Raw genomic sequence first — 11,707 nt, forward strand, 5'->3', positions numbered from 1 at the left:
CTTGGTCCATTCAATATGAAGATGATGAGGATAAAAACCTTTATGGTGATCCACTTCCACTGGATAAATAGCAAATATATCTTCTCTTATTTACGATTGATTTACTTAATAACATTTTCTCTTCTCTAACTTACTTTATTGTAAGAATACAGTGTATAATACATGTAGTGTACAAAATATGTAGGAATTGTTGGTTTTCAGTCAACAGCCTTGCATCTTACAGTATTTTACCCTCCCCATCCTCTGGTGACCACTATTCTATATTCTCCTTTCTACTTGTATGAGAAGAACTTTTTAGATTCTACATGTGAGTGAGATCATTAAGCATTATTTTTAATTTGAAAGAGGGACTTAGAAAAATACAAGACTTTTACCTACTTAATTCTTGTTTCCACAATTCTATGGTTTCAAAGATAACTGTTAACTTGGCTCCTTCTAAATGCACCACTGAATAAGCCCTCTTTTTGAATGACTACAATCGTTAACAGGAAGATTGCTCATTTAAACCCGTTGCAAAAGTCAGTAGAAGTTAATGGTTTATATTTGGTCATAGAACCTTTTATAGTGACTGAAGATTTATAGTCATACTGCTGTGATTCAAATTCTGATTCCTAGAATCCCCGGTGCCTTTCAGCCCCCGTCTTTCCATTGTTCTAACCCTTTGCAAACATTCTTTGGAATAAACTTTTCCTGGGCACTGGGAATATTAAAAGAAATAGGGAGAGGCTGGGCGTGGTGGCTCATGCCTGTAACCCCAGCACTCTGCGGGGACAAGGTGGGTAGATCACGAGGTCAGGAGTTCGAGTCCAGCCTGGCCAACGTGGCAAAATCCAGTCTCTACTAAAAATATAAAAATTAGCTCAGCGTGGTGGTGTGCACCTGTAATCCCAGCCACTTGGGAGGCTGAGGCAGGAGAATCGCTTGAGCCCCGGAGGTAGAAGTTGCTGTGAGCTGAGATCATGCCACTGCACTCCAGCCTGGGCAACAGGGCGAGACTCTGTGTCAAAAAAAAAAAAAAAAAGAAAGAAATAGGGGAAGCTTGATGACAGCATGGTCTCTGAAACTAGTTTCCCTAGGTTCAAATTCCAGTATGAATGACAATATAGACATGTATGTATATGCATATATACATATACACATATATATTTAAATACATATTTAGTATATTTTTTGAATAACTATATGACACATATTTTATGTTTGATATGTTTACATAAATACATGTACATTTGTATATAATGTAAATATCTGAGATAGTTATCATGTATATGTAATACATATCTATTACAATATACACAAAGCTATATCCCTAAGTGATATAATATGTACATACATAGATATGTACATAGATATATATCACTGCATATGCATATATTCACATGTAGATGATATTTAACTATCACTCTATATACATATATTCACATATGTATCCAAATAATATCTCTCTATATACATACATGTATGTGTGTGTGATTTATCAATTATTACAATAGATGGCTCATAGTAATTTTATAATTAATACTAACTGTTAATATCAAACATTTCACATGCAAAAGTAAGACTTGCATAATGAGGATTAAGAGTATTACTAAATAAAAGAGAAATATAAAACTACTAGATACTTTAAATTCAAAGGTGAGAAACTTCTTGAGCTATATTATTTTGTTATATTGGTGATGCACAGAAATTTCCAGGTTTGAGTGAATTTCTAAACTACAGAAACTTATCTCCAGGTAAGCACTATTTAGAAATTTTTTTTTGTTTTTTGGTAAACTCTCTACTTATCTCCAGGTAAGCACTGTTTACATTTTTTTTATAAACTCACTAGCATATTTTATTTGCAAACTAAAATGATATAGAAAAATTGTCAATAATTGCTTCTATGGGATGTCAGAAAATGCAATTCATTTCTCCACATAGGCTTATAAACACAGTTTTGTAAGTGCTATGTTAGATCTAGGAAGGTAGAAACAAATAAAAATCACAAATAACTTTAAAGAACTTAAGTGAAAAAATTGTCTGTTTATGATTCCCTTGTTTTCCCTTTTCTCCCCCTGAGACACGTGGGTTCTCTCTCTCTCTCCCCCAATCTCTCTCTCTCTTTTTTTTTTCTTTGAGACACAGCGTCACTCTTTTACCTAGGCTGGTGTGCGGTGGCGGGATCTCAGCTCACTGCAGCCTCTGCCTCCCATGTTCAAGTGATTCTCCTACCTCAGCCACCCAAGTAACTGGAATTACAGTTGTGCACCACCACGCCCAGCTAATTTCTGTATTTTTAGTCGAGATAGAGTTTCACCATATTGGCCAGGCTGGTTTCAAACTCCTGACCTCAGGTGATCTAACCAGCCTCTCAAAGTGCTGGAATTACAGGTGTGAGCCACCAGTGGTTCTCACTCTTCTATTAGTATCCTGCAGGATCACTTAATCATCTGTTTTGCCTGCATCTGCTTTGAAAATATACACTTAAAGGTTTTATTTTATTCAGTGGAAGAAAGTGAGTTGCTCAGAGCATCAGGGGGAAATGTTACAAAAGAAAGAAGTACCTAGAACTTCAGGCCAACTCATTCAATACCTCCTTACCATTGGCCTTGGCATCACAAATACTGTTTAGAGGATAAGAAAAGAATCATATAAAACACACATCTGTCATCTCTAAGTGTAATTTTCTGACTTAGGTGATTTTCCCAATGGTTCGACGAGATAATACATACTTTCATAATTGTATCATTTAGAGGAATATGCTATAATTCAAAAGCATAAGGGACCTTAGGAGATGAGAAATAACTGACCCAGATTTTCAGCACAGAATTACCAATGACCTGGATGGATATTTCCTTTACCTTTGAATTTTGAGTACTGTTTTCTTTATTGGAAAGTGATGAGCAAATCCACCAACATTTGAAGTGAGGAGAAATAGGAGTTCCTTATATACACTTAAAATATATTAAAACTGACCTTCCTGTAGAGTCTTCAGAATGAATTAAGTACTTGGTCATGCCTTGCTGGCAGAGAACATTGGTGGTACAATATGGAATGTTAATTGGGAACTGAAATCTGTTTAATGACCTTCTTTCCCCCTCACCCTTCAGAATGAAAGCCTCTCTTGTATCTGTATTATTCTCGTAAACAATTCAATCGATGAGATACACTGTAAACCTACTCTTCTATGTACTTTTTTGGAGTTCTCCAAGTCATTTGGAGGCTGAGTAATCAATTTCAGAAAGCTTACATAGAAAATCTCCTTGGCTATTTTTTTGTTTTGAATAATTTTCAAATGGAGACAGAAGATCAGAAGAAGCCTGACTTTTATTTTCCACTAGTAAAGCTGACCACTAGATGCTTCTCACCAAACTCAGTCTTGATATTTGATGTTTTAGATCTTAAGCACTTTTGCTGTCTTGGAAATTTTATGACAATGGGCTTAGAAGCTGGCCATGCCCCTGTCAGTATCACTACAGTTATTTTACATCTATTTAAGCCTTGCAACAAGTGCGTTTCTGAAAGGGAAAAAGTTTTACCTTTTTGAGATAGTGGACATCATGGCTTAAGATATTCTGATAATTCAGAATTCTGAAACATACCTTGTTCTTAAATTGATTAGTAATTACCACCAGTCATTACTAGATGACATGTATATAAAGCAAGTTTGCATTTAAGTAACATCCTACCTGATATCACAATTATTGTAACAACTGACTCATTATAAAATATGCACAATAATTCAAAGGAGAAATAGTGTAAATTAAGAATTTTTAAAATTAATACAAAATATTGTGTGAATAACATAGATATTATATGTCAACCAATTAATGATGTGAATTGAAAAAATATTCAAAGTATTTGTACTAACCTTCAAAATAACATTTGAAACTTGCTATTGTTCAAAATACAAAATGAGGTGGGACCTTCGCTGTTTATCTTTTAGTTCTAACTTAAGTTCTATTTGTAAGTGGCATTGATTGGAATAAACAGATATAGTATACATGCTTTTGCTGGCAGTATTGTTAAGGTTGTTTACTTTCATTCATTCTTTCTTTTCTTTTTTCTTTTTTTCTTTTTTATTTTTAGTAGAGATGGGGTTTCACTGTGTTAGCCAGGATGGTCTCGATCTCCTGACCTCGCGATCTGACCGCCTCGGCCTCCCAAAGTGCTAGGATTACAGGTGTGAGCCATTGTGCCCGGCCTGTTTAATTTCCTTCTATTCCACATCATTTATTTCCTTCTTGTTATAGGCATTGCATTATGAACTCTTAAGAATACAAACAGGAAAAACATTCCTGACCTCTAGGAGTTTACAATCTAGTTGGAAAGGGAGAAAATAAAAATGAACGTCATAAACACAAAATGCAATCAGTTCACAATTAGTTTACAAATAAGCCATTTTATTATTTTATTTTTTTTCTTTTTCTGTTTTATGTTTTTTAATTTATTTTTTATTATACTTTAAGTTCTAGGGTACATGTGCACAACGTGCAGGTTTGTTACATATGTATACATGTGCCATGTTGGTGTGCTGCACCCATTAACTTGTCACTTACAGTAGGTATATCTCCTAATGCTCTCCCTCCCCGCTCCCCTGACGCCATGATAGGCCCTGGTGTGTGATGTTCCCCTTCCTGAGTCCAAGTGTTCTCATTGTTCAATTCCCACCTATGAGTGAGAAAATGCAGTGTTTAGTTTTCTGTTCTTGCGATAGTTTGCTGAGAATGATGGTTTCCAGCTGCATCCATGTCCCTACAAAGGACATGAACTCATCCTTTTTTATGGCTGCATAGTATTCCATGGTGTATATGTGCCACATTTTCTTAATCCCGTCTATCACTGATGGACATTTGGGTTGGTTCTAAGTCTTTGCTATTGTGAATAGTGCCACAGTAAGTATACGTGTGCATGTGTCTTTATAGCAACATGATTTATTATCCTTTGGGTATATACCCAGTAATGGGATGGCTGGGTCAAATGGTATTTCTAGTTTTAGATCCTTGAGGAATCGCTACACTGTTTTCCACAATGGTTGAACTAGTTTACAGACCTGCCAACAGTGTAAAAGTGTTCCTATTTCTCCACATCCTCTCCAGCACCTGTTGTTTCCTGACTTTTTAATGATCGCCATCCTAACTAGTGTCAGATGGTATCTCATGGTGGTTTTGATTTGCATTTCTCTGATGGTCAGTGATGATGAGCATTTTTTCATGTGTCTGTTGGCTGCATAAATGTCTTCTTTTGAGAAATGTCTGTTCATATCCTTTGCCTATTTTTTGATGGAGTTGTTTGCTTTTTTATTGTAAATTTGTCTGAGTTCTTTGTAGGTTCTGGATATTAGCCCTTTGTCAGATGAGGAGATTGCAAAAAATTTCCCCCATTTTGTAAGTTGCCTGTTCACTCTGATGGTAGTTTCTTTTGCTCTGCGGAAGCTCTATAGTTTAATTAGACCCCATTTGTCAATTTTAGGTTTTGTTCCCATTGCTTTTGGCGTTTTAGACATGAAGTCCTTGCCCATGCCTATGCCCTGAATGGCATTGCCTAGGCTTTCTTCTACGGTTTTTATGGTTTTAGGTTTAACACTTAAGTCTCTAATCCATCTTGAATTAATTTTTTATAAGGTGTAAGGAAGGGATCCAGTTTCAGATTTCTACATATGGCTAGCCAGTTTTCCCAGCACCATATATTAAATAGAGAATCCTTTCCCCATTTCTTGTTTTTGTTAGGTTTGTCAAAGATCAGATGGTTGTAGATGTGTGGTATTATTTCTGAGGGCTCTGTTCTGTCCCATTGGTCTATATTTCTGTTTTGGTACCAGTACCATGCTGTTTTGGTTACTGTAGCCTTGTAGGATAGTTTGAAGTCAGGTAGCATGATGCCTCCAGCTTTGGTTTTTTGGCTTAGGATTGTCTTGGCAACACGGGCTCTTTTTTGGTTCCATATGAACTTTAAAGTACTTTTTTCCAATTCTGTGAAGAAAGTCGTTGGTAGCTTAATGGGGATGGCATTGAATCTGTAAATTACCGTGGGCACTATGGCCATTTTCATGATATTGATTCTTCCTATCCATGAGTATGGAATGTTCTTCCATTTGTTTGTATCCTCTTTTATTTCATTGAACAGTGGTTTGTAGTTCTCCTTGAAGAGGTCCTTCATATCCCTTGTAAGTTGGATTCCTAGGTATTTTATTCTCTTTGTAGCAATTGTGAATGGGAGTTCACTCATGAATTGGCTCTCTGTTTGACTGTTATTGGTGTATAAGAATGCTTGTGATTTTTGCACATTGATTTTGTATCCTGAGACTTTGCTGAAGTTGTTTATCAGCTTAAGGAGATTTTGGGCTGAGACGTTTATTTCTTTCTCCTGCCTGATTGCCTTGGCCAAAACTTCCGACACTATGTTGAATAGGAGTGTTAAGAGAGGGCATCCCCGTCTTGTGCCGGTTTTCAAAGGGAATGCTTCCAGTTTTTGCCATTCAGTATGATATTGGCTGTGAGTCTGTCATAAATAGCTTTTACTATTTTGAGATATGTTCTATAAATACCGAATTTATTGAGAGTTTTTAGCATGAAGGGCTGTTGAATTTTGTCAAAGGCCTCTTCTGCATCTATTGAGATAATCATGTGGTTTTTGTCGTTGGTTCTGTTTATATCCTGGATAAATTCCTGGACACATACACTCTCCCAAGACTAAACCAGGAAGAAGTTGAATCCCTGAATAGACCAATAACAGGCTCTGAAATTGAGGCAATAATTAATAGCCTACCAACCAAAAATTGTCCCGGACCAGAAGGATTCACAGCCAAATTCTACCAGAGGTACAAGGAGGAGCTGGTACCATTCCTTCTGAAACTATTCCAATCAATAGAAAAAGAGGGAATCCTCCCTAACTCATTTTATGAGGCCAACATCATCCTGATACCAAAGCTTGGCAGTGACACAACAACAACAACAACAACAACAACAAAAAGAGAGAATTTTAGACCAATATCCCTGATGAACATCGATGCAAAAATTCTTAATAAAATACTAGCAAACCGAATCCAGCAGCACATCCAAAAGCTTATCCACCATGATCAAGTGGGCTTCATCCCTGGGATGCAAGGCTGATTCAACATACGCAAACAAATAAGCCATTTTAGAGCCTCAGAGATGACATAGTCTAATTCCAATTCAGGGTTTTAAAAGGCTTCATGAAAGTGACGTTATTTGATCTGAGACTTGAAACATTTTAGGACTTGAAGTTCCATGAGGGAGGGGGATTAGGGCATGACATATCTAGAACACGTTGAAAAGTTTTAGCAAGATAAAATAGCAATTCAGTTGAGGAAAGGTGAGATCTTGCAGTGATGCAGAGGGGAAGGACAGAAGTACCAGGTTAAGCAGTTAAACAGAGGTGGAATTAATCTGATGCAACAGGTTGTTTATTGGAAGTGAAAAAGGTCAGGTGATTTTATCTAAAAATAAATCAGATGTTCTAGTCTAAAGCTCAAAAAGCAAATGTGAATGAGAGATATAACTGAAAACACTGAGATAGATAAGACTACTCAGAGAAAGTATAGTTACAAAAGACCTCAGGATAGAACCCTGGTGAATGCTGACATTTATGAGTCAAGTGACAGTGGAGATTCTTGAGGAGATCAAGAAGAAACAGGCAATGGGTAGGAGAAACAGCACCACAGGTTGTGTCCTGGGAGCTGCATTAAAGGAGTATGCCAAAATAGAAAGATATTTAACCACGTTGAATATCAGAGGGTACAAATATGAAAAAAAATGCCAGTCCATTATAGTTGAAGGAAAGAAAGGAGATATGAGTAAATGCATGAAGAACAATTTCAGAGGAACTTGGCTGAGGGAGGAGGAAATTTCTACATTCTTTGGAGCAATATAATTGTGATGATGACTTCATGAGCACATAATTACATATATATATGCGTGTATATATATGTGTGTGTATGTGTGTGTGTGTGTATATATATATATGTATTTTTTTCTTTTTTGAGATAGAGTCTCACTGTCACCCAGGTTGGATTGCAGTGGTACAATCTAAGCTCACTGCAACCTCGGCCTCCCGGGTTCAAGTGATTCTCGTGCCTCAGCCTCTCAAGTAGCTGAGACTAGAGTCATGCGCAAACACGCTTGGCTAATTTTTGTATTTTTGGTAAAGACAGGGTTTCACCATGTTGGCCAGGTTGGTCTTGAACTCTTGGCCTCAAGTAATCTGCCTCCCAAAGTGCTGGGATTACAGGGGTGAGCCACCGTGGCTGGCCAGATTCTATACTTTTCAGCTGGAAAACACACACCTCAGGCCACACTATTCAGACCATGACATTCAGGGAATGATATGTGAAACATCACAGAACCCCAGAATCAAATGCTTGGAGAGTTATGCTCCTTGTAAAACTATTTATTTCGTTATCATGAAGTTGAAGCTGGGACTTGAGCTTTGACATAGAAGAGTAGAGAAAACTAATCAGAAATATCTGATCACTTAAATATAAAAGCATAAAACATATCCAAAATTATTGTTAGACTCTGTGGTATACCATAAATCAAAAAAAATTTTTAGACAGCATGATTAAAAAAATAAAGAAGATTATTATTGGGCCTGGCGTGTTGGCTTATGCCTTTGAGAGGCATTTTGGGAGGCTGAGGTGGGAGGATAGCTTGAGGCTAGGATTTCAAGACCATCCTGGGTAACACAGCAAGGCCCAATCTCTACAAAATAGTTTTAAAAAATTTCCGGACAGGGTGGGATGCACCTGTAATCCTAGTTAACTTGGGAAGCTGAGGTAGGAGGATTACTTGAGTCCAGGTTTTCAAGACTGCAGTAAGCCATGATTGTACCACTGCACTCCAGCTTGGGTGACAGAGCAAGATCCTGTATAAAAAAAAAAAAAAAAAAAAAAAAAATCACCATTGAATAGCCCCAGGGAGCTAGCTAGGCTCTTCTGCATGTGAGGTTAAGGTAAGAAGACAACTATTTATGAGGAAGCAGGTTCTCACCGAACACCAAATGTGCCAATGCCAATCCTGGACTTCCTAGTCTCCAGAACTATGAAAAATAAAACTCTTTCATTTATAAAACACTGTCCATGACATTTGATAATATCAACCTAAATGGACTAAGATGGTGGATGTTTGTTGATTTTTGCATTAAGTTTGTACTGAGTGGTTTTAAGGTTTATTAATTTCTTTATCCCAAAGTTCTTTGCTACCGCTCTCATTGTTCAATTGAGACAGCATTTTGTACCTATTATTTGTTAGCCAATAAAAGAAAACAAGCCAATCACTTAAGCTAATAACAAGTACTTCGCTGGTGGCTCACACTACTTAACATTTTAAGAATCTTTGTTTGTAGAATGTCTCATCATTAACTAGCAGCTGATTAATAGAACTACATCATCAACAGTTTGATTTGCTTTTAATACATCAGGTATTTAATAATGCCACAGCTAGTTAAACATGTGATTGCTGCAACTAACGATATTAGATAAAGAATTGAGATGCAGACGTATAAAATCAGTAAATGTTTTCATGGCACCCTAAAAGACAAATGATTTTGAGAGTAAAAGACCTTTATATTTAGCATTCCTGACATTTTCCTCTTCACTATTTTACCCCATCCCCATGAACTTTTATTGTTCCAGAAGATTCAACGTCTGCTAATGTGGGGGGAACACTATTTGGGGAAATCTCCATGGTAATCTACAGCAGGGGTCCCCAATCCCTGGCCCATGGCTTGCTGGGAAATGGGCCACATAGCCAGAGGTGAGTGGGAGGCAAGAGAGCATTACCGCCTGAGCTCTGCCTCCTGTCAGATCAGCAGTGGCATGAGATTTTCATAGGAGCAGAGCCCTCTTGTGAACTACACATGCAAGGGATCTAGGTTGCACACACTTTATAGGAATCTGATGCCTGATGATCTGAGGTGGAACAATTTCATCCTGAAATCATTACCCTCCCCAAACCCACCCCCATCTGTGGAGAAATTGTCTTCTATGAAACAAGTCCCTGGTGCAAAAAAGATTGGGGACTGCTGCTCTACAGAGCCAGTTCGTTGTAAGAAATATTTTGAAGAAAATACTTCCTTTTAGGGAGATAAAAGAGAAGAGAAGGGACCCAACCAGTCTTCCAACAACAACAACAACAACAACAACAACAACAACAACAACAACAACAAAAAAGCAACATTGTAAGTCATTAACACTTTAAAATGGATTAATTTCATGTGTTATTCAATGCATAAGGATTCATATATACCATTTGACACTGATTGGAGAAACCTATCAAAGTAATGTATCTAGGACATAGAAGAGAGCCAGGCATGGCAGGTTGACGTATTAGTTATTATAAATTGAATGCATCTATGGTAGAATTTCAGATTCTGCATAACCTGGCTGGGAAACTGTTTTTTATAAACTTGCTTTGATTTTGTCCATCTTACACTAATTAACTTCCTAATTGTAGCACTGAGTTACATATTTTTCTTATGACACCAAGTCAATTTTTTCTTCTTCTAGATTCTAGCCTTTGACATTGGGATCTTGGAATTGGAGAAGACATAAGAAGATCAATAAGTTTGGAATTTTTCTGTTAAAAATAGGAAAACTCTATTCTAACCAATCTATTTAAATTTCTCCTGGACTGGATGCATTGCTCCCCTGATACTAACAATCCTCCTGACTCTACTATTCCCTTTTCCACAGTATTTGCCACCTTTTAATATGATAGAACATATTATTACTATATGACAGATTATTATGTCTATTATTTAGTGGATGCTGCCTTCCACTGGAATGTAAACTCAACAAGTGTGGCACCTAGAAATGAACTACTCTCATCTATAAGATAGAGACAATAATCATATGACCAAATGAACTTATATTTGTAAAGCTTCTGAAAAATGTCTGCCCATAATAAGTGCCATTGAAGAAACTGCTGCAACAACGTAAGTAAATAAATAGCTCTTTACAAAGAGACATTCTTCTTTAGGTACAACTAAAATGAGAGAATGGGTGTCCGAGAGGACAAGTTCATGCTCACCCAGTGATGACAGTTTGATTGCAGAATAAGGCTAGACAAAGGGAAGCTGAGCATGACCAAAGTCATGTGACATCATATGATCCCCGAATCTCACAGTATCTATAGTCAGATACATCCCTAGACTGTCCGGTATGAGAATCAATCTTTTGTTTCTTTTTCATTAAGTTGTTTTGATATGATGTCTTTCTTTTCAAGGTGTTTTGATTTGATGTCTTGTCACCTGCAGCCCCTAAAACCCTGAATAATACACAAACCTACTGCTGCTATGCTGCTATCTGAAGTTTAAATTAATTAATTAATTAATTATTTTTGAGACAGGTTCTCACTCTGTTGCCCAGGTTGGAGTGCAGTGGCGGGATCGTGGCTCACTGCAACTGCTGCCTCTGGGTTCAAGGGATCATCATGCCTCAGCCTCCTGAGTAGCTGGGATTGCAGGTGCCTGCCACCACTCCTGGCTAATTTTGCATTTTTAGTAGAGACGAGGTTTTGCCATGCTGGCCAGACTGGTCTTGAACTCTTGACCTCAAGTGAGCCACCCGCCTCAGCCTCCCAGAGTGCTGGGATTACAGGTATGGGTCACTACACTGGCCTGAATTTTTAATTTTATATGCCATTTGTGGGCATGTATTTATTCTAATTTCTTTCTCCATCAAATATTTGTTGAATATATGCTGTAAACC

Source organism: Rhinopithecus roxellana, chromosome 11 (assembly GCF_007565055.1).
Source record: "Rhinopithecus roxellana isolate Shanxi Qingling chromosome 11, ASM756505v1, whole genome shotgun sequence".
Classification (NCBI taxonomy): Eukaryota; Metazoa; Chordata; class Mammalia; order Primates; family Cercopithecidae; genus Rhinopithecus; species Rhinopithecus roxellana.